General features: G+C 40.6%; 1 long non-coding RNA gene across 1 annotated transcript; it reads right to left on the minus strand.

Annotated features, from left to right (window-relative positions):
• Positions 1–7,599: 7,599 nt before the first annotated feature.
• LOC136876878 (uncharacterized) lies at positions 7,600–13,936 on the minus strand. Its single transcript, XR_010860678.2, has 2 exons — positions 13,797–13,936; positions 7,600–7,709 (listed from the first exon to the last, which is right to left on the minus strand). It is a non-coding gene; the product is annotated as an uncharacterized lncRNA (long non-coding RNA).
• Positions 13,937–20,924: the final 6,988 nt, after the last annotated feature.

Consider the following 20,924-nt stretch of genomic DNA (forward strand, 5'->3'; position numbering starts at 1 on the left):
GAACGGGTTAACCGTAATCTCAGGTCCGCGCTTATTGCCTATCATCATGAAGATCATTCCAGATGGGATACGTCCCTGCATTGGTTAGCTTTTGCTTTGAATTCGGCGGTTCATGAATCACATAAATTTACTCCAGCCTCTTTGATGTTCAAGTTTGTTCCCAACACGCCGCTCTCTAACCTCTGGTCTCTGAGTGACATTCTACCTGAGACAATAGATCCGGATAATATCAAAGATCTTTGGAAGAAAGCTAAAGCCAATCTTAAGGTGTCTCATGAAAAGGTTAGGGAAAGATATGATCGTGGACGGAGACCCACCAATTTGAAGGTAGGCGACCAAGTGATGGTCAAGAATTTTGTTCCCGCCGGCAAGCTTGCTCCCAGATTTCATGGGCCGTGTGTCATTCTTGATTTCCTTACGCCGGTTACGTTGTTATTAAGCAATCCAGCCACCGAGAGGATATTTAGGGTTCACCTGTCCCTGGTGAAACCGGTGTAATTTCTGTGTTAACTTGCTTCATATTATTTTGAAAGGAATATGAAGGTTATATTTTTTTTTTGAGTTTTCACTTTTAAGGCATTCTGCCCCTTCTATAATATTTTGTTTTATATGTAAGCATTTTTGTAAAACCTGTCCCGAACCGTTAAACTGCCATTCTGTCCTTACCACGGCCATTACCACGCTCCCGTCTCCTGCTCCACACACACTGTGGCTTGCTTATATAAAATGCCATGGATATCTGCACGCCGCTGGCCCCTCAACCTCTCCACAAAGCCTGTGCCCTCAAAAAAGATGATGGTCCAACAAAATTCTGCCGCCTACCTTTAATGTTTCAGTGCCCCCGCAGCCGCGCGGCGCCGTACCGCTGCTGGAATAGAGGAAGGGCCCCCTCTCCTCCAGCGAGGTCGACTAGTGTACGGCGAACCGGAGCCCTCCTCCCGGCCAAGGCTGATGTGCGGCGCACGACCTGCTACTTGCCCGCAGCCTGTATATGTTCACCGCGGGCGCGGCGTGCTTCAACACCACTGCTCCCCTCATAGTGCGGGCGAGCGGTATCTCAGGGTACTTGAGGGGTCCGAGCGGCCGCCTTTGGACGCAAGCCGCAACGGCCGGTCTGGCCATCCAACTTAATCAACATCGAAATATTTAATCAACTACATGGACCTTTACTATCAGCAATTACTACACTTGGGAATTCAACAGCAATATTTGGTGGACTTTGAAAATTTTTCTTCACTTTCAAGTATTAAAAGTTTTTCTTCTGAATTCAACTTCTACAAACATAAAGACATTACTTCAGTAGTTACTACGAGAATTTTTGAAACTGGATCAAATCAAATTTTTACTATTTTGATAAATGCTTCTGCAATTAATCTCCATAGCAACATCATAACTTGGACCTTGTTTTCAAACAAAAGTGTATGTTCTTCCGTGTTACCCCCTTGGAGGAACTTTGGGGGGGGGTAGGTCTGTACCGGGCGGTACACCTCCACGCCGCTTATTTAAACTTTGCGCCAGTTGAAACTCCCCTACTGGGAGAAGTCTGAACTTTGTCTTATGTATTAATTTTCAAGTTACCCTGAAGATGCCACTACTTGGAAATTTTGAAGTTTCTGAACTGTGTTGTTTTCGATGTATTTTTGTTTTGCTTGTAGTAAGAAGTGTGAACATTCTCTTCTAGAGGACACTACTGAAGAACTACAACGGTGCACCCTAGTGCGAAGTGAAAGAACTGTTTTTGTTGAGAAAATTTAATTTCAAAAGTTTGTTCTTTGCATAATTTCTTTCAGTCATTGTTTAAGTTGGCAATATTAACCCTTTCTTTCCCCTTGTTTTGAATTTAGCCAATCCCGAATTTCTCGAATTAATTTTCAACCAATAATATGTTTCTTCTTCGTATTGTGTAGGGGGTTTCTTGATGAACCAATAAAATCCTTGTGGGAGGGTGTTCTCATTCCAAAAACGCCTCGAACTTTCCGCGAGAGTATATAAACTGCTGATTTTCGGGTCTCGGTGCCACTTCTGTTCCATCTTTTAGTGTGTAAAGTACATAGCAGGGGGCGGGAAGCGCCTCTTTCTTCGGCAGCGGTCAACAACAAGGTAATGGACGATTAATAACTTCTTTCTTTGCTAGCTCAGCAGTTTAACTCTCGGGGCGGGTCCGAAGTTTTTTCATAATGTAACCTTCCTTAAAATGTAAAGACCCTTGGTATCTATTCTATCTTTAAACTGCATATCGGGATAGAGAGTGCTTAACCCTCTCGAGCTCCCACTCATATTGTTTTGAGGTGAACTTATTTTTTCTCAACCTATTCTTCTTTAACGTTATGTAAATTGTTCCTTTCTAAAGTCACCTCTTTAGTATGGGATTAGCCCCTGCATTAATGGCCTAGTGTCAAGTAGGTTTTAAACAAATGTATTAGGAGTGCAGGTCGCCTCCTCTCAAGTGGTTATTTTAGAGGTCATGTAATTAACCTTTTTTTCTTACTTAATAGACCTCAGTAGGTTGGGTATTTTACCCCTGTATCTATGTCCTTAGAGGACAACTTGAAGGTGGAGTTTGGCATGGCCTTTAATAGGCTTAATGTTGAGAGCGAGTGGCTCTTTCTCGAAAATTGAGTGTTGTATGCCTCGAGGAGGCCTTTCTGTGTAATTTAGAGCAAGTGCTCCTGGGCATGAATGGGGTTTTCTGCCCCTCTGTTGAAACTTGTTTCGGGGTAAAGTTGGGCTAATTGCCCAAGAATTGTGAGTTAGGGGCTCGAAGCCCAAATCTTGTGAATACTGTAATCGTAATTTGTTACCTTGCTACTCTGTACCTGCCATTCGTGTTATTTCTGAATTTTGAAAAGAGAATATAACCTTGTTAAATTTTACATCAACTTTAATTTCGTAGTTTGAGACCCGTTCACCCCCGCACCTTCTTTCACCTCTACCTACCGCAAAAACTTGGTAACAATTATTATTATTATTATTATTATTATTATTATTATTATTATTATTATTATTATTATTATTATTATTATTATTATTATTGTACCTGAGGTACACCTTCTCCGTGCATTTGAACTGAGCTCCTTTTAGAAGGTCACCTGTGTTATCAATCTGAAACTATGTATTAGAAGAAGTTTGGTCCTTTAATCTTCAGATGTCTCTACTAACGACTTTTGTGTCCCCTCTGGCGGGAGGACGGACAATTAATTTTTTCAGGGAATTTAATATTGTAATAATTTGTGAACCTGAAGTGTTTGTAGATTCTTTTTGTGTGTTAAGGTTGCTAGGACTTGTATCACTTCCTTCTTCCTTAAATTATTATTCAATCAGAATTTTTTATGAATATATTGTAGCCAAATAGAATTGCAGGTGTGTACAGGTATTCTGCCTAGATAGTTCTGGAACTTTCCCCTCTGCTATTAAGCTGGGCGCTTTTGGGGCATTACATCTTCTTCATCGCTCCAGTCTGGAGTGCCCGTCGTCGGTAGGCCCACCAGCTCAAGGTAATGGCAGACATCTTTTAAATATGTGATAGCTCCAGAATATTTAACTTGAGGGGAAAAGGTTTCAAAATTCTTTCTTAATGTAAGTTTCTAAAGTTTAATGCCACCGTTTAAATGTAAATTTTCAGGCAAGTCTAAGGACTCTATTCAAATCCCTGCTGGGAAATATGTAACTTAGGGAATAAGGAGTTTTCACCCCCTATTAATTCCCATTCAACTTGGTATGGGGGTGACTATGATTTTCAAAAACTCTAAATGTCTTCAAAAAAATTTCGGAACTTAATATTTTTCGCCATCTAGTCACCCTCTGTAGCACAGGCTTAGCCTCTGTAACTTAGGGCCATAAGCGCATATAGGATTTTAGGGATTTTTCAAAGTGTATGTTTAAAGGAGTGCAAGTGCTTCGCCTCCTAACATTTGGTCATGGGCGATTTTCTTAAACCTTTTCCTTTCTGTACATGTAGGCCATTTAGTATGGGCACTTATTGCCCCTGTTTAATTTCTAAGTATTTATAGACAATTGTGGATCAGACTGTCAAGCAGAAATGACAGTAGATACCGTTTTTTTTTTTTTTTTTTTGCTAGTTGTTTTACGTCGCACCGACACAGATAGGTCTTACGGCGACGATGGGAGAGGAAAGGGTTAGGAGTGGGAAGTAAGTGGCCGTGGCCTTAATTAAGGTACAGCCCCAGCATTTGCCTGGTGTGAAAATGGGAAACCACGGAAAACCATTTGCAGGGCTGCCAACAGTGGGGTTCGAACTTACTATCTCCCGAATACTGGATACTGGCCGCACTTAAACGACTGCAGCTATCGAGCTCGGTGATACTGTTTTCAAAGTGACCTAATGTAAAATTTGGATAAATAATTTGTGTCTTTGAGAGGCCGGACTGTAGTAGAGTTTGGAACTCAGTCTCCTAAGGTGTAACTGAGCTGAGCAATTATGCTGTTCGAAATAATGTACATAGTGGCCACAAAGTACCGTTACCCCACTCTTATAACCAATAGAAACCCCTAAACCTAGTTAAATAAGTTGTACACCATTTCTAAGGGAGGTTTTCTTGGGAATATGCGGCATCATGATTCTAAAGCATCAGTCTGTGCACCATCATTTTCATGGCAAAGGATAATACGGCGCCAAGTTCTGTGCGACATTCTTCGGAGCATTGCTGGTGTGACTTTAGTGAAAGCTTGTCCTACAGCATCTTTCAGTTCATCCGTGGTATTGTATCGGTTTTGTGAAACGGTACCTTTTATGAACCCCCATGGCACATTTTCACACTTGGTAAGGTCTGGCCAGACAAGAGGAGCCGGCAGCACAGGAGAACCACGACCTGTCCATCGCCCTGGAAGAACTTCATTAAGATATTCGCGCACTGCGATGGCAAAATGGACAGGTGCCCCATCATGCTGGAACTAATATGTCTCTTTAATTCCGTGCTAATCCAAGAGAGGAACAAACCAGTTCTGCGACATGTTCATGTAACTGTGCGGATTCACAGCACCGTCGAAAAAGAACGGCCCAGACAAGCGTCTGCTGTCCATGGCTGCCCATATCATGACATGCGTCGGGTTATTTTCCAAATCTTCATAAAAGTGTGGATTTGTCTTGCTCCAGAAGACCACATTTCGTGCGCGAGAGCTCTTGTAAATCGCACGCTCATCGGAAAAGAGCACTTTGCCTCGTTTTGGTATTGTGTCGAACATCTGAAGAAGTGCCGCACATGCCTCAATTCTCCGGTCCATGTCAGCATCCGATAATTCCTGGACGGGCGTAGGCCGATATGGGCGCAAGCCTAAGTCTTTCTTCATGTGCTACTGCATTGTCGACCGGGGTATTTGCAATTCCGACGATCTTTTAAGCATCGACTTCTTCGGCGATCTCTCCACGGACACCTCGACAAACTGACATGTTTCTCTTCTTGCGGAGGATCTCCCACTTCTGTCCTTATCTTTCACACTTCCTGTGGCGAAGAGTTTCTTTCCCCATCGGAGAAGTGTTTGTTTTGGAGGAGGCTCTCGTTGAAATCGTGCCCGAAAGTCAGTACGAACGTGTGCTATTGTCTTCCCTGTTTGCACTCTTTCATGCAACCAACAACTTCCAATAAGACGTTGTTCAATACTGTAACTGGACGTATCAGCCATCGTTTAGTTCACACAGTCTGTCAACAAAACGAACGTACATTAACATTTATAAGGGGGTAACAGGACTTTGTGGCCACCCTGTACCTTTACAGCTACCATGCTCGTTCCATTGTAAGCTATTGTATCGAAAACCTTCTAAATTGTAACTAAATTTTGACTTTAAGTCAATGTTGTGATCAGAGCTGATGAGCTCATCGTTTTTCCATTTAACTGTTATTTGTTGTTGTTCATTCAGATTATTTATCAAACTTTAAAGTCAGAAAAAAGAAAGGAAACAAAAAAATTTCAAATTTTAGTGTTTTAAATTATGCTCTCAACTTTTCCCTCTCCACCCATTCAAGCCCGCAACTCTTACACCTCTGTAACTCACGATAATTCCCGTAGTAATAATAAATAATAATAATAATAATAATAATAATAATAATAATAATAATAATAATAATAATCCAGTCTTTGGCGCGCAGTGTAGTTCCGACCAACACTCTGATGGTGATTTTTTTTTTCAACAAATGGGACTCGAACCGGCTAGCCACGGTTCGGAACATATAGACATCAAAAACCTTAGCGACTATGGCTACCAAGCGGGCAAAAGTATCACGTATTATTTTAAAATATTTGTTACTTTCCAATGTTGTGGCGTTTCAGCTTTCAGAAACCTAGCAGCCTTCCGCGCAGTCGCAAAACATTCCTACCTGTGAAAAATGCCTAAGGAATTTTTAGAACATTTTCTAAACATTGATCAATGTCATATTTTTTTCAGCGAGAACTCTAGGTTGTTAGTTTGGTTCCTTAGGCTGAACACTTCCCTTTGCCTGAAATTTATTATAAAGAGAATGGATTGGTGTTTGACCTGGAACGTTTTACCCGGAAATCTTTCTTGAAATCCTGTTGATGGGCTGAGTGAGTTAACACATATGAATAATAAACACGCGTTGTGCAGTAGTACGCATATACTGAGCCATAATGCAACACACAAAGCAGAGCAGCACTCAACTTGCCAAGGCCAGGGCAGATACTGACACCTCCCGTAGTTTGAACTCAGCAGACGTTTGTCACATCTTCACAAGTAAAAAACCTTTAGGACAGGGATGGCAAACCTTTGTCGACTAGCGTGTCAATTAAGGTCTTGGCTATTACTTTTTACTGTCCAGGGTGCCACCAGTTATTTTCCTTTAAAATCATCATGAAATCCATCATCTGACTTAATATGGGTATTATATTGCATTACGAACAAAATCCATTCATGATTTTGTGCAAACATCACTTCTTCTTCTTCTTCTTCTTCTTCTTCTTCTTCTTCTTCTTCTTCTTCTTCTTCTTCTTCTTCTTTTGCTACCGCTTTTTCCCACACCTGTGGGGTCGCGGGTGCGAACTGCGTCGCACATGTGGATTTGGTCCTATTTTACGGCCGGATGCCCTTCCTGGCGCCAACTCTATATGGAGGGATGTAATCACCATTGCGTGTTTGGTTGGTAGTGTATTGTGTTGTCTGAATATGATGAGAAGAGTGTTTGGACGGAAACATGCATCCAGTCCCCGAGTCAGAAGAATTAATCAGAAGCGATTAAAACCCCCAATCCGGCCGGGAATCGAACTCGGGACCTTCTGAACCGAAGGCCAGTACGCTGACCATTCAGCCAACGAGTCGAACTTGTGTAAACATCACTGAAAATTACATTTTTTAACCGATAAATTTTAAGAAAAAAGTATATTTTTATTGCTTTAACCTAATAAAATGTGTACAAAGTATGGCCATAAAATTAATTGTGACATACTTCTTTATTAAAGCGTTATGCTCTGTTGGTAGATTTTAGACCTATTTATTGCATGTTAAAAACATTAAAACATGTTAGTATGTTGTCTGACGTGCCACTGAAGTCGTGTTCGCGTGTCATCTAGTGGCACGCGTGTCATAGGTTCGCCATCCCTGCTTTAGGAGGTGGGGAAGAAAATCACATATCTCAGAGATTACTTGAATGTATTAACATTTATTTATACATTGCACGTTCAGTCATGGTCGATGGTCTCTCTCGTTCGCACTCAGGAGTCAACGCCCAGGCAGATCTGCACTGTAAACAAACAAATCAGAGTGAGGAATTAGAAAATGTCCCTATATGTCACTCAACATCGAAATACTATGTAATTTTTAGAAACATTCGGGGAAATAAGATTTTAGTCCATAGTCGTATTATAAGCTTATAATGTTGCTGGAGAGTTTATCAAAATATCCAAGTTTGAACACAAGGAACAGTCCACGTTGAAGTGAACTTGATTTGTTAAATTTCAAATATTTTAAAATACAGGAAAAAGGTGCCAATCAAGACTTTGTAAAAAATATGTTTTTCAGTTTTTTAATGATAGATTAATCATGTGGAATGTTCACAATATATTGAGTTAATCATCAGTGTTAGTTTGATTTATTCGAAAAGAAAAAGTAATACATCAATGCTTTTAATTTTGGGTTGAATAAATGTGAGTTTTCTTTTTTTCTTTGGAGCAGTGAATTGCGTGCTAATTGAACAAATAAATTTACCTGCGTGGAATTATCCTACAGAAAGAAACGCAGTGACTTTAAGATTTACATATTTACTGTGAGGAAGAATGTGATAATTAATAAATGTGTTCCCAAATCATGTTGATAAGTAAATTTGTAAGACGGTTATTATTGTATTCTATACAGTAAAAGAATGTAGGTAATCAATGTCCTATCTCTAATAGTTCATTCATAATATTTTGTAAATAGTTGACTGTCGGAAGAACATTTAATATAAGGTGTATGTCCAAGGACGAAGCCAAGCGGGGTTTACTGGAGGTTAGAATCCACCTTCATGGAATATTTACAAAAAGAAAATAAACATAAACTGGCAATAAACTAAATAAACATTCAGGGATATAATTAAAAACCAACAGATCTGTTGAATCTTAAGATGCGTGGAAAATTGGCTTTTACTCGTAGATTGTAAACTGAAGATACCACTAGCTGCACCTTCATCGTATTGTTCTTGTTCTACTAGAACTACCAAAATTACACGGTGAAGGAAATGCGCCGAGAAGCTGAGGGAGTTGGCGGCCGTGGCCTATACTACGTGCCCCGGCATTCGCCTTAGTGCGAGAGAATGGAAAAGCACGGAAGGAAAACCATTCTCAAGACAGCCAACGGTTGGGGCCACCCGTGAGGTCCAGCCCTATCCCGTCTCCCGAATGCAGAGGCACGGTAGAGTAGTGGCCACCCCGCCTCTGCTCGGTTGGTCGGTCAGAGTGCAGAGCTGTTGGACCATGGACCAGCCGTAACCACTTATGGGCCGAAGCCCACTCTGCCTCTACCGACCTTGTTCTATATCCATACCTGAGAGCCAAATCAACGTAAGTCATATTTTGTGAAACTTGTGAAACTGACATTTTATTTTTATGGCAATAAAATAATAATTAAGAATTGTAAATGTAAATTATATTAGTGAATGTGTTCAGTGATCAAACTGCACAAAATATATCAAGAACAATGTTGAACATTTATTGCATAAGTCGCAATGCAGCAAAAATGCTCTTCAACTGACGTTTTTCCTCTCCTTGTAAAATGACTAAAATGTGACGTTCGTTGGTTTGGCTCTCAGGTACAGATATTTTAATGTATGATTTTGTACTGCAATCCGAATATCGACATAACTCACTTGAGTCGCGCACCACACACGCACACGCACCTTCACTGCGTTCTATCATCATTTTGTAGCCCCCCTCCCACTATTGGCCAATCCTGGCTACGCTACTGAGTATGTCCAGCCCTTACCCCGTTTTCTCCACGCACTCGATATGAAGTAAGGTGAATCTTCATAGTGAGATGTTACGACCGGACGCCCTTCCTGACGTCAACTTCGTCCGAGGAGTTATAAAACGAAATGAATGACCCTGTGTATGATAGTTGGAAGGGAAAGTACGAAACCCGGTGCCGACATATTGACTACTCCTGTTGAATAGCATCAAGGGGTCTGTTCAAGGCTTAACAGCCCCATCCGACGACGGACGGACACCAGGGACGTTGTCTGGCTGTCGTCATTAATTTATATACCGATAAATAGTATAGTGGAGGGGGGAGGGAGGTGACGTGTTTGAGCAAAAATACCTGCAGTACCTTTTTATTTTTAAAGAAACCTGAGGAAACCGGAAATTACCCTTTATGCACAATAAATAATTAGATATTTTGTTTTGTGAACTGAAATAACATCAGTATTGATGTAAATGGCGACCATTTTAAATAAATAAATAAATGAATATGACCACAGTTTTGAAGCAGATAATTGTGTAAATTTTCAAATAGCTGATTTAATTATTATTATTATTTTTGTGAAGAACTATTCTTGCGAGTAATAAACAAGTTAAATAAATATTTAATTGTTATACCAACGGAATTGTCTTATAGTTCTGCGGTTGTAAGTATGAACAATGTGAACTAATCAGAACAAGATACATTCTGTATGTTGAATAGAATGAAATTAGAGAAATGAAAGGGTGAATTTTAATAATATTCAGGTGCACAGTATCCGCTCTGCAGATGACATTGCAATCTTAGCTAATTCGGAAAAGGATAGGAGTGAGATGCTAAGAACATTCAACAAGTCCTTAGAAAAATGTAATATAAAGGAAACAAAATTCCTGATAATAGACGAAAAGAAACCTACAGGTAGAAAACACTTAAAATGAAATAACGCACCGATAGAACAAGTCACAGCATTTATCTATCTGCGTAGTGCAATTACCTCTGATAACAGGTTTCTTTCGCAATACAAGAAAAGACTATTGGTGGCCTAACAAGCCTTCCGAAATAAGAAAACCTTATTACTAGAGAATCACCTTACGAGGGAACGGTACGAAGTCGGACGGCGAATTTCGATTTGATTTTTACATATTCATGAAGTTCTTTTTAAGCTGAAACAGGTAGTGAAAGTCTAATTTTTCGCTGGTCCTTTTTAAGGGGCCATTTGGGAGCTGAAAGTTGGCGGTGCGCGCAATGAATTGTAGAGTACATGCCGGCACACGTCAGCGCTTACAGCCAGCGGCTGTCTTGCCCCGTCTTCCCTCTCCGCTCCTTCGGTTCTCCTCTGTCCCTCACCACACACGGCTGACAACAGTTGTGTACAGGGGATTGTGGGTGAAGACCGACGTTAGTTGGGACATTTTATTTACAAAGATGAATTCATTATGGAATAAATAAACAATAAAAATTGTTTACAAATCACTACTTAACATACAAATAATACGCAATCAAATATCATCTGCATCATCATGACATTCAAAGTGTTCAAGAAATGACTTTATTCTAACACAGTCTGGCATTGGTTCATTGTTCATGGCATGATAGTGAAAATCTAACACAAAATGTGAATAACAAAACACAAGATAGCAATGTGCGCACCTTATAAATGAAAAATTGGTACAATAATTTCCAGCACATCTTTTATGAGTTAAATCATAAAAATTCGTTTGTGAGACAGTATGAAATTGTGGTATATTGTCAGTAATGAAATAACTACCCGCTTTCCAAGCATATTGCAGCATTGGTACAAAACAATAAGCTTGTAATTGGTTATGCGCTAGTATTTGACTAGTTATAATGAAAAGTCTGTTTTAGGGTTTTAATTTTGACCTGCCGTGTAAATTCCTTACTCGGCAAATGTTTTCCATTTGACGGACTAAACATTTTAGTTGTCGGAAGAGTCCAAGATCACACGGCTGGCAAAGATACGTAGTTCCTTTCGGTATGTATTCAATTTGTACATGTTTGTTCGTCAGGGATTCAAGTTGTGCATTTTTGCCCTGGCCACTGAATGAATATATGAGAAGAAGATTTCTTCCATCTTCCTGTAATTGCGGATGGAAAACGTTTTGAAACCAGTCACGTACATGCCCTTTCCCCATTTTACCGGAAGATGAACAATCAATTACGACATATTTAAAGGCATCCATGTAGGTTTTGATACTTTCTTGTACTCTAGGTCCAAACTTTCCATTAATTTCTTGGAAAACGATCAAGAACAAATGTCCCATTTCTCCAGCTTTAGAAATGTGATATTGCACTGTGTGGGAGTGCGTACAACTATTTTGGCAAACAAGCGTATCAAGAACGTCGTTCACACCACGAAGGTCATAACTCCTCTTTGTTGCCATTTCGTACTCAAATCGGGACTGGTCCGAATTCCAGATATTGGCATCCGGGATCTCTTTCTTTTCTTGCAATTCATTAATGAATGTTAGAAACGTTTTAGCCACTTCGTGTCGTACTTCTTCGTCTGTTTTAAATGTTTTACTGACTAGTTTGGTTACTTTTCGGAACCGAATTTTCAAACGCCCTTTAAGGTTTGTCAAGTATGACTCGCTTTGGAGAGAATGTTTGGGGCAATACAACTCTCTACCCTCACCAATCCAACGCTCAATGTCCGATTTTGTGAAATATAAATAACGCATCCTTGTCTTGGTGCACTTTCTTTCACATAAGCTCGAACCATCGCACATTTCCTAATTTCTCCATTGTGTTCAACGTGGTTGACGATTCCATAAATTTGTGTCCGAGTCTTCTTATACATCCGTACAGCGTACATAGGTCCTCCTTCCTTTATTTTTTGATACATGTCCAACAATGTTTCGGAATCATAATCTTCCACTGACTTACAGGGTCTTCCTCGGCCATCACAGGACTTGTTATCTTCATTAAACTCACCTCCGTGTTTGCGTTTTTTCAGTGTTGTTGTCCCCTCCTCAACGCCATCTTCCTCTTCTGAATCAACCTAAACGGCTTCTTCCTCCTGAATAAATTCCCATTTTCCCTCCAAAATTGCATCAAACGTTGTCTTTATTTGTATATACATGATTTGCTCTTCATCACAAAGCTCTGCAGCTTCCTGAATATTAACACCGTAGGCATTAATAAGAGCTGCTATAATGTTGCAAGCGGCCATAACAAAGTAAAGAATCCAATGCGATATCCTGGAGAACTTGAGCGAATAGAATAGGACTCGCCGTCTCATATACGGAACTGTTGTCAGCCGTATGTGGCGGGGGACAGAGGAGAACCGAAGGAGTGGAGAGGGAAGGCGAGGCAGAGCAGCCGCTGGCCGTGAGCGCTGACGTGTGCCAGCATGTACTGTACAATTCACTGCGCGCACCGCCAAATTTGAGCCCCCAAATGGCCCCTTAAAAAAGACCAGCGAAAAATTAGACTTCCACTACCTGTTTCAGCTTAAAAAGACCTTCACGAATATGTAAAAATCAAATCGAAATTCGCCGTCCGACTTCGTACCGTTCCCTCGTTAGTTTGGAGACCAGAAAATCATTTCTCAAGAAATTTGCTGGAGTATGCTACTGCATGGATGCGAAACCTGCAGAGGGAAACAGGGTTAAAATAAACTTGAGGCTACAGAAATGTGATTTTAGATAAGAATTACAAAAGCAAGTTGGATGGATAAAGAAATAAATGACCTTGTTTTAAAGAACGTAAAAGGGGATCGAAGTTCATTCAATACGATAAAGAACAGGAAAACAAAGTTCTTGGACACGTACTGAGACATGACTCTCTTCTGCAAACCATCATTGAAGGCAAAGTACTGGGAAAGAGACCCAGCGGACGACCGAAGATGTCATACATCAAGAACTCCGTCGGTAAACTGGTATGTGGTTCATATAGCAACATAAAGAGGCTAACAGAAGATCGTCAGAGGTGGCTATAAAGACAAAGCCTTGCTTTAGTAGATGATGATGATGATGAATAGTTTGACGATGGTAAGAATGAATTTGATAACTTTATATCAGCAATGGTAATAAAAATGCATCAATGTCACGTAGTATTTTGTAATTGAAGTTACATGCAAAGGGCCTCAAAACTCGCCAACTTTTTCTCGATTATGAGGAGTTTTCCAGGGGAGGAACGAGGACCCTTGGTTTCCTGGCTATTCTGAGGGCTATTACGCAACTCCCGGTGTACACCGTTCACCCACAGCTAGATTGACGACTACACTAGCGGTACCGATACATTTTAATATACATGTTGCTTCTTGTCCCTCCTCCCCTAACTTCCAATCGCCTTCTGTAGGATCACACAGGAAAATGCACCTTTATTTTTCGGAGTTGAAAACGAAGTTTGTAGGAGCAACATTTATTCAGCTACTTACAGTCCGTCCTGGTGATGTTTCCCAGCAGCGTCTCTATTAGCGGAATGCCCAGGATACATTGCAGCAGATGGTCCACCGCTGCTATTGTCTGACTATTGACTGCCACAGCCAGGGCCACCACCAACAAGCAGACGTAGTAGTAGCAGTAGGAGGCCATGGTAGCAGTGAGTGACTCCGAGACGGAAATTGCGCTCTTTTATAGCGACAAGTTATCACCTCTAAGCCATTAGGACTGCACGCGGAGAAGAATAAGCATTGTACTACAGTATCATTTCATTCCGAAAACCCTGGCATGATATCACTGCTGGGAATGTGCTAGGTTGTTCTTGCTCGAGTCAGTAAAACGTACTTGATATTCTGCTTTTCCTGATGATGTCACTCGAACCATTCTCTGGTAAAACACTCGTGGCAAATTGTGAATTCCATCACCTCCCTGCCACGTAATGAACGAAATATATTTACAGTGCAACTAGAGGACCCGTACTTCTCCGCAGCATTCGTTATAAACAGGTCAGATAACTCGTCTATGTCGTAGTCATATTGTTTTACCTGCCCTTTTCAATGGAAAATGGTTTATGAACATTTAATAAGAAGCGCGTTATGGTTTGCCACAAATCGTATTCCTAATTCATCCATTGTGATGTCATCATGCCGCCTGTTTGATAAAAATATATCTATATAATCGCCTTTTCATCCTGTAGTTCTTGATGTAAAGATTGGTATTGTACCGTAGAAGGGAATGGTAGGAGCCTCCGTGGCTCAGACGGCAGCGCGTCGGCCTCTCACCGCTGGATACCGTGGTTCAGATCCCGGTCACTCCATGTGAGATTTGTGCTGGACAAAGCGGAGGCGGGACAGGTTTTTCTCCGGGTACTCCGGTTTTCCCTGTCATCTTTCATTCCAGCAACACTCTCCATTATCATTTCATAGTATTTATCAGTCATTAAAATCACCTTGGGATTGGCGACCCCACTGTAATAACAGCCTACATCCCTGACCCGGTCAAAGACTGGAAAACAGGTTGTAGGTTTTCATTTTCATTTTTCAAGGCAATGGTATTTTTAATCGCAGTTCTTCTACATAGAACGGTTCTCTTGTGAGCTCATAGGAGCTCTCGAAGGAGCGTTTTAGCCAGACAGAGAACATTTTAAAGATAGATGAACTTCACTCTTTCTAGTGTACCTAGCTTATCCTTCGATATGTGTTCCCGATAATATGTAAGGCGTATGACATGATGGGGTCTGTTTGTACGTAGATATTTTTCTCTAAATAGATGGCAAGTTATTAGGAACGCTCTGCCATCTGTTGAATATATTTGGAAGCTGGGAAAGGTTAGAGAATCAAAGAGTATATACCAGGGAATAGTATTCTTCCGTGATCACAGGAAGAGTACACTTTCTGACTTGACAGGTAGTAATCAACCATGCCTGCATGCAATCTATATATACATGAATGTTTGCATGTATGTATGTATGTATGTATGTAAATGACATATCTCCTAAACCACAGGAGCAAAATCTACGAAACTTGGTACACTCATAACTTACTATCTGGAGACGAGCACTGTGGTGGTAAGCCATCCCTAGCACCCTAAGGAGTGGAGGGTCAGGGGGTTATATGTAAAATGAATCAAAAATAGTGTCGAATCCATTGATTTCGGGGTCACTGAGATGAATAGTAACACTGCGGATTTTTTCAACTCCTGCTTCAGCCCCCTTTGGAGTCGGGAAGGCGCGAGTGGGGACTGATATATAAAAAGAATCGAAAATAGTATCGAATCCATATATTTCGGAATCGCTGAGATGAATAGTGACTCTCCGGATATTTTTAAAGTAGAAGTTCGGCCAGCTTTGAGGTGAGAGGCGTACAAATATAAAACCCCTAGGGAAGGGGGTTAAATATGATCCATACTAATAAATGGAACGTATAAACATTAAAATAGAAGTGAATTAATGAGGCACTTACAGGCATCTTATAAACTTAAAACTTGGTACCAGAGAAGGTGGTGACTTAAGGATCCCTAGAAGAATCGAACATTTTCGAAATACCCAGAGGGGGCCTCGCTGGCAGTCTCAAATTTGGGGCTCAGCATAAGAACGCTGTCGGATATATTTATCCAAAACGATAACCTATAGATTTCATGGGCTTAAAAGTTTCCCTAAAGTCCTCATTTTTAACCTCCTCCCCCAAGGTGGCGGCACAATCTGCCAGACGAGCTAGAAAATTGAAATTCGGCAAAATTATAGCTTTTAGCCTGCAGCCGACTGAAACATTACGAGGTGTTTGAATTTATCATTTTTACCCCCGAAAAATATTAAAATATCGAGGCAATCTTAATGACGGTTCAGACCTTCCTTTCGAGGTATTTGGTGGTTAAACGGTAAGTCGTCTCACTGAACGGATGGCACAATCTGCGTTCAATTTGGAGTGATCTACAAATTTAGTCCTATGACATTTTGTCGTACCTCTATCCCTTATACGTTAAAGTTGGCTCTATTTCTGGATTGTACGAAAATGTTGCACTTTTTACACGTGTAATTGGTAGTTTGATTCACTTGTCCGCGAGACAGGATCATAAAATTCCACGCGAACATTTGCCCACTCAGTAGCTATATGTGAGCCAAATTCTATGTTTGTAGCTGTCACATATATATCCGAAAAATAATGCAATGTGAGAAAACCTTACCAAAATTTCACCCTATTCAACGTTTCTAACTCAATCTTACCTATTTTATGGATACGATAACGTATCAGATGAGCAGCCATTTAGACCGTTATATGTGGCGTCTCATCGTACAATCCGTTTGTTGATACAACGCACCGTTTAGAGCAGTTAATCTTTAAATTAAGGTAAAAATGCATATACTTTTATATATGTCGATCTGTATTTATTCACTGAAGTCGATTTGTAGCGATCTAGAAAGGGTGTATGTGCCTTTGTAATTATTACATTACAAATGGATAATGACTCTCAGCAGGAGGGCGTCTGCAATTGTAATCAGTACTCCCCACACCGACTTTAATTGATGGTATGAATGGGGTCCTTCTCCAACTCCTGTGTACCATTGTTATGAATAATTTCCTTCTCGATTTGACTGGCAGAAGGCTAGGGAGCATGCAGCTTTTTTTAAGACTCCTTTACCCGATTGTGCTTGGCAGTAGGCAATGGTGCCCGCCATTATAAACAAATTTATCCATCTAAAAAGTGAATGACGTTAGGCCTGCTATTATAATGGAAACTCACCAACTCTGTGAAACTGGCAGTAAGCTGACTGGCATTAGGAGAAGGGACCTGTCATTATATTGATAACAGCACAACTCAATTTTGATTGGCAGTAAGGAAGGTTCCTGCCATTATTATAAAAATTCTTCAATTGTTATCTCTCTGGAAGAAGGAAATGGGGCCTCCCATTGCAACGAAAACTCCCCCCAAATCGATTGTGACCGCGCATCAGACAATGGGGCCCGCCATTATAATGAAAATTCCCAACTCGATTGCCAATGGCAGTAGGCAAGTGCACCTGCCGTTATTGTCACAACTCCGCAACTCGCACTTTACATTGAAAACAACGTATGTGGACCTCCCTATGTTGTTTCTCGGATAACGCTAAGAGACATGGAATTTTAAACAATCTTATTCACTGCATGTACAGTAATTTACTTCGATATCCGAATACAATGTAGAATACCGCAGCGAAGCACGGGTACATTTGCTAGTGACATTACTAAAGATAATAATAATTTCGTGTGGCTATTTCTAACCGAGTGCAGCCCTTGTAAGGCAGACCCTCCGATAAGGGTGGGCGGCATCTTCCATGTGTTATTGTGGTGGAGGATAGTGTTATGTGTGGTGTGTGAGTTGCAGGGATGTTGGGGACAGCACAAACACCCAGTCCCCGGGCCAATGGAATTAACCATTGAAGGTTAAAATTCCCGACCCGGCCGGCAATCGAACCCGGGACCCTCTGGACAGAAGGCCAGTACGCTGACCATTCAGCCAACGAGTCGGACATTACTAAAGATGAAAATCATGTATCAGAATTTTAATGAAAGTGTTAGTCGCTTAGCAAACTGATAAGTACAGAATGTATTGCGGGTTAGGGTAAGCCTTCGCCTGCAATTATCACACATTTAATGATTTGAATTTAGATATCTATCAATGACTCATGATTCATCGGCAGGTAATTGAATAAAACAAAAATCGATCCAGTAGAACGGAGGGACGGATTTGTCAAATCTGTTTTTTGGCAAACACTTTTAATATATATATTAACACAGCTCAGCATTAGGGTTGCCAGATATCTGACATGCCAATAAGGACAGGTCATGTCGACAAGGCATAACGATATTTGCTCTAGAAAACAGTGAGATATAAATTACTGTACTATAATGACATTGCAGGCCCAAACTTTATTACAGTATTTTGCTGTATCATTTTCTATACACTAAGTGTAAAACCCATATTATTCTTCACTTTTAGCCTTCTTCAATAATGCTGAATCCCCTTTAAACAAGTGATGAAATTTCTGACGACTCTGAACAAAATGAAGTAAGACTTGAATTTCTGACTTTATATTCCTTTCATTATTACATTTTATTTTAAGAATTGAGAAAACTCTTTCAGCATATACAATCGAACCAGGTATACTCTGAACTTTTAGTATATTAATATATGAGTTTGGAGTAGAATCTAAATTAACTTTAGAGAAAAAAATCACCCATTTTGAGTTCATGCTACAACACAGACTGCCAGTTTTAATAATTTCTGTTCAAAACATTTGAAAAGGAAAGAACGCAGGGTTTCGTTAATTGTTTCGTTGACATAAACCAGATGTCTCTGTACCTCGCTCCCGCGAGTCCCAGCCTTGGGTTCGGCGTCAGCGGCTCGCTCGCCGACAACGCGTTTCGATCATGGCGCAGAACCGCTAGATGCAGAATAAAGCACTGAAATACAGGACCGGTAAATGGTACTGTAAAGAGATCATTTTAGCCATAGCACAAGTGAAGTGGTTAAATATGGGGAAAAAGGGCGTCCCGTATGCTGTTAAAACGGAATACTACTTTAGACCTTCAAAAACGGGAAATCCCGTATAACACGGAACCCTTGGCAACCCTACTCAGCATACAAAAATTCGTAACTTTTGGGAGGAATTTTGACACTTATACCAATAATATTATCAATTGCAAAGGCTCGTTTATTTCATTAAATAGAAGCACACATCAATAAAGTCTCAGACTCCAGATTAGTCTTTAATCTTAATCTTAAGGGCGGCTCCCACCTAGTGGAATGGAAGTGAAAGAATTTGCTCTTACCGTGTGTTTAAATGTGAGATAAAGGCAGCAATCGTCACTAGTCGAATCATCTCGAAACGAAACAAACCGAACCGGATTCTCTTCCCAGAACATTTTTTTCGATTAGCAGAGTGGAATCGAACAGAATTATCAACACCCGTGCAACTTTGTTGACCAGCGGTGTCGTTCGTAGTGCCGTCTGGCAAGAAATGTCATTATCAAGTGAAGAAGTCAACTGCTTCTTCCATACAGCCGGGAAGATTTTGTTCCGTGGTAGTTATTCACCTACGGAAAAACGTATTAATTTATTTCAGAAATAGAATTTCTTATATGATAGAACCCGCAGAGCACATCCTCATCCGCACCCTTACATGGTGTATAGACTGACGTGGGAAGGAAGCGGCCGTGGTCTTAATTAAGTTATACTATCAGTAGCCCAGAAGATGGTTTTCTGTGGTTTCCCATTTTCACACCAGGCAAATGCTGGGGTTATACCTTAATTAAGGCAACGGTCACTTCCCTCCTACTCGTAGTCCTCTCTTATCCATCGTCACCATAAGAAGTATCTGTGTTGGTGTGACGTAAAGCAAGCTGTAAAAAAGTCAGAAATACCACTCCACGCAGCCTAGTTTCTGGCAGGTACGTAAATGAGCGAATGATGTGGGTAGATTTAATACTTGTAAGAATAAGGACGATGAGCGAATGATGTGGGTACATTTAATAGTTAGAGGAATAAGGACGAGAATTACCTCAGTCCGTTCACCATGTGAGGATGAAGTTGACAAGTTTTTGAAGCACCGAGTGACTTAAGTTCAACATCAAGGATATAACAGTGCTAACGGGCACTTTCAATGTGAGAGACGGAAATAGAACGGAAGGATATCACAAGGTATGCATAAAGGTGGGGAAGATATGGAAGATAATAGGAATGGAAGGCATTCACTGGACCTTTGTGCTTGTATGGAATTAGCAGCATACGGCTATTCACTGTTACGCATGGGAGGTTAGAGACAACAGATCTATAATAAACTATATCTTGACTGACTTTGAATTCAGGAAATCTGTTAGGAATGTGCTGGTTTTCCGGGGATTGTTCGATGGTACGGACCATTATCTGATCTGCAGTGAACTAAGCATCTCTAGGCCTAGGATAGAGAAAGTGAAATCTGTCTGCAGACGAATAAGGGTAGATAATCTCCAGGACGAAGAAATTAGACAGAAGTACATGGATATAATTAGTGAAAATTTCCAAACAATGGTTCAGGATATAGAAAGAGAATGGGAGGTATAGAGGGATGCTACATTAGATACACAGGGAATGTCTAGGAGCAACTGCGTGTAAAGAAGTGGAAAAGCGAACATCTTGATGGAATGATGAACGTAAAAATATGACGTATCAGAAATAGCTCCAATTTGGACTGACGCAGAGAGATAAATGTACGTACATGAAAGAAACAGAGTGAAACAAATAATTGTTAATTGTAACAAGAAGTCGTGGGAAGAATTTTTTAGAAATTAGAACATCTTTTGTGCAACCGTCACTTCCGACTGGTTGGCGTGCCGTGAGGTGTTATGAGTTACCGGTGCTGTTTGTTTATGTCGAGGATAAAGTCTTCACTGATGAACCGTCTGGCGGTCTGTGAAATGTGCATGTATCGCAAAATGTTGTTTAAGATCGCTTCAACAATAAGGTTTAAACATATCCTTCAGCAGCAACAAGACATTACACGAGCACATTACCGAACGTAAACAATTATAGTAATGTTATTGCTTTTACATTCCATTGACTTCGTTTACCGGTTTTCGGAGACGCCAGGGTGCCGAAATTTGGTACCG

This window comes from Anabrus simplex, chromosome 7 (assembly GCF_040414725.1).
Source record: "Anabrus simplex isolate iqAnaSimp1 chromosome 7, ASM4041472v1, whole genome shotgun sequence".
Lineage (NCBI taxonomy): Eukaryota > Metazoa > Arthropoda > Insecta > Orthoptera > Tettigoniidae > Anabrus > Anabrus simplex.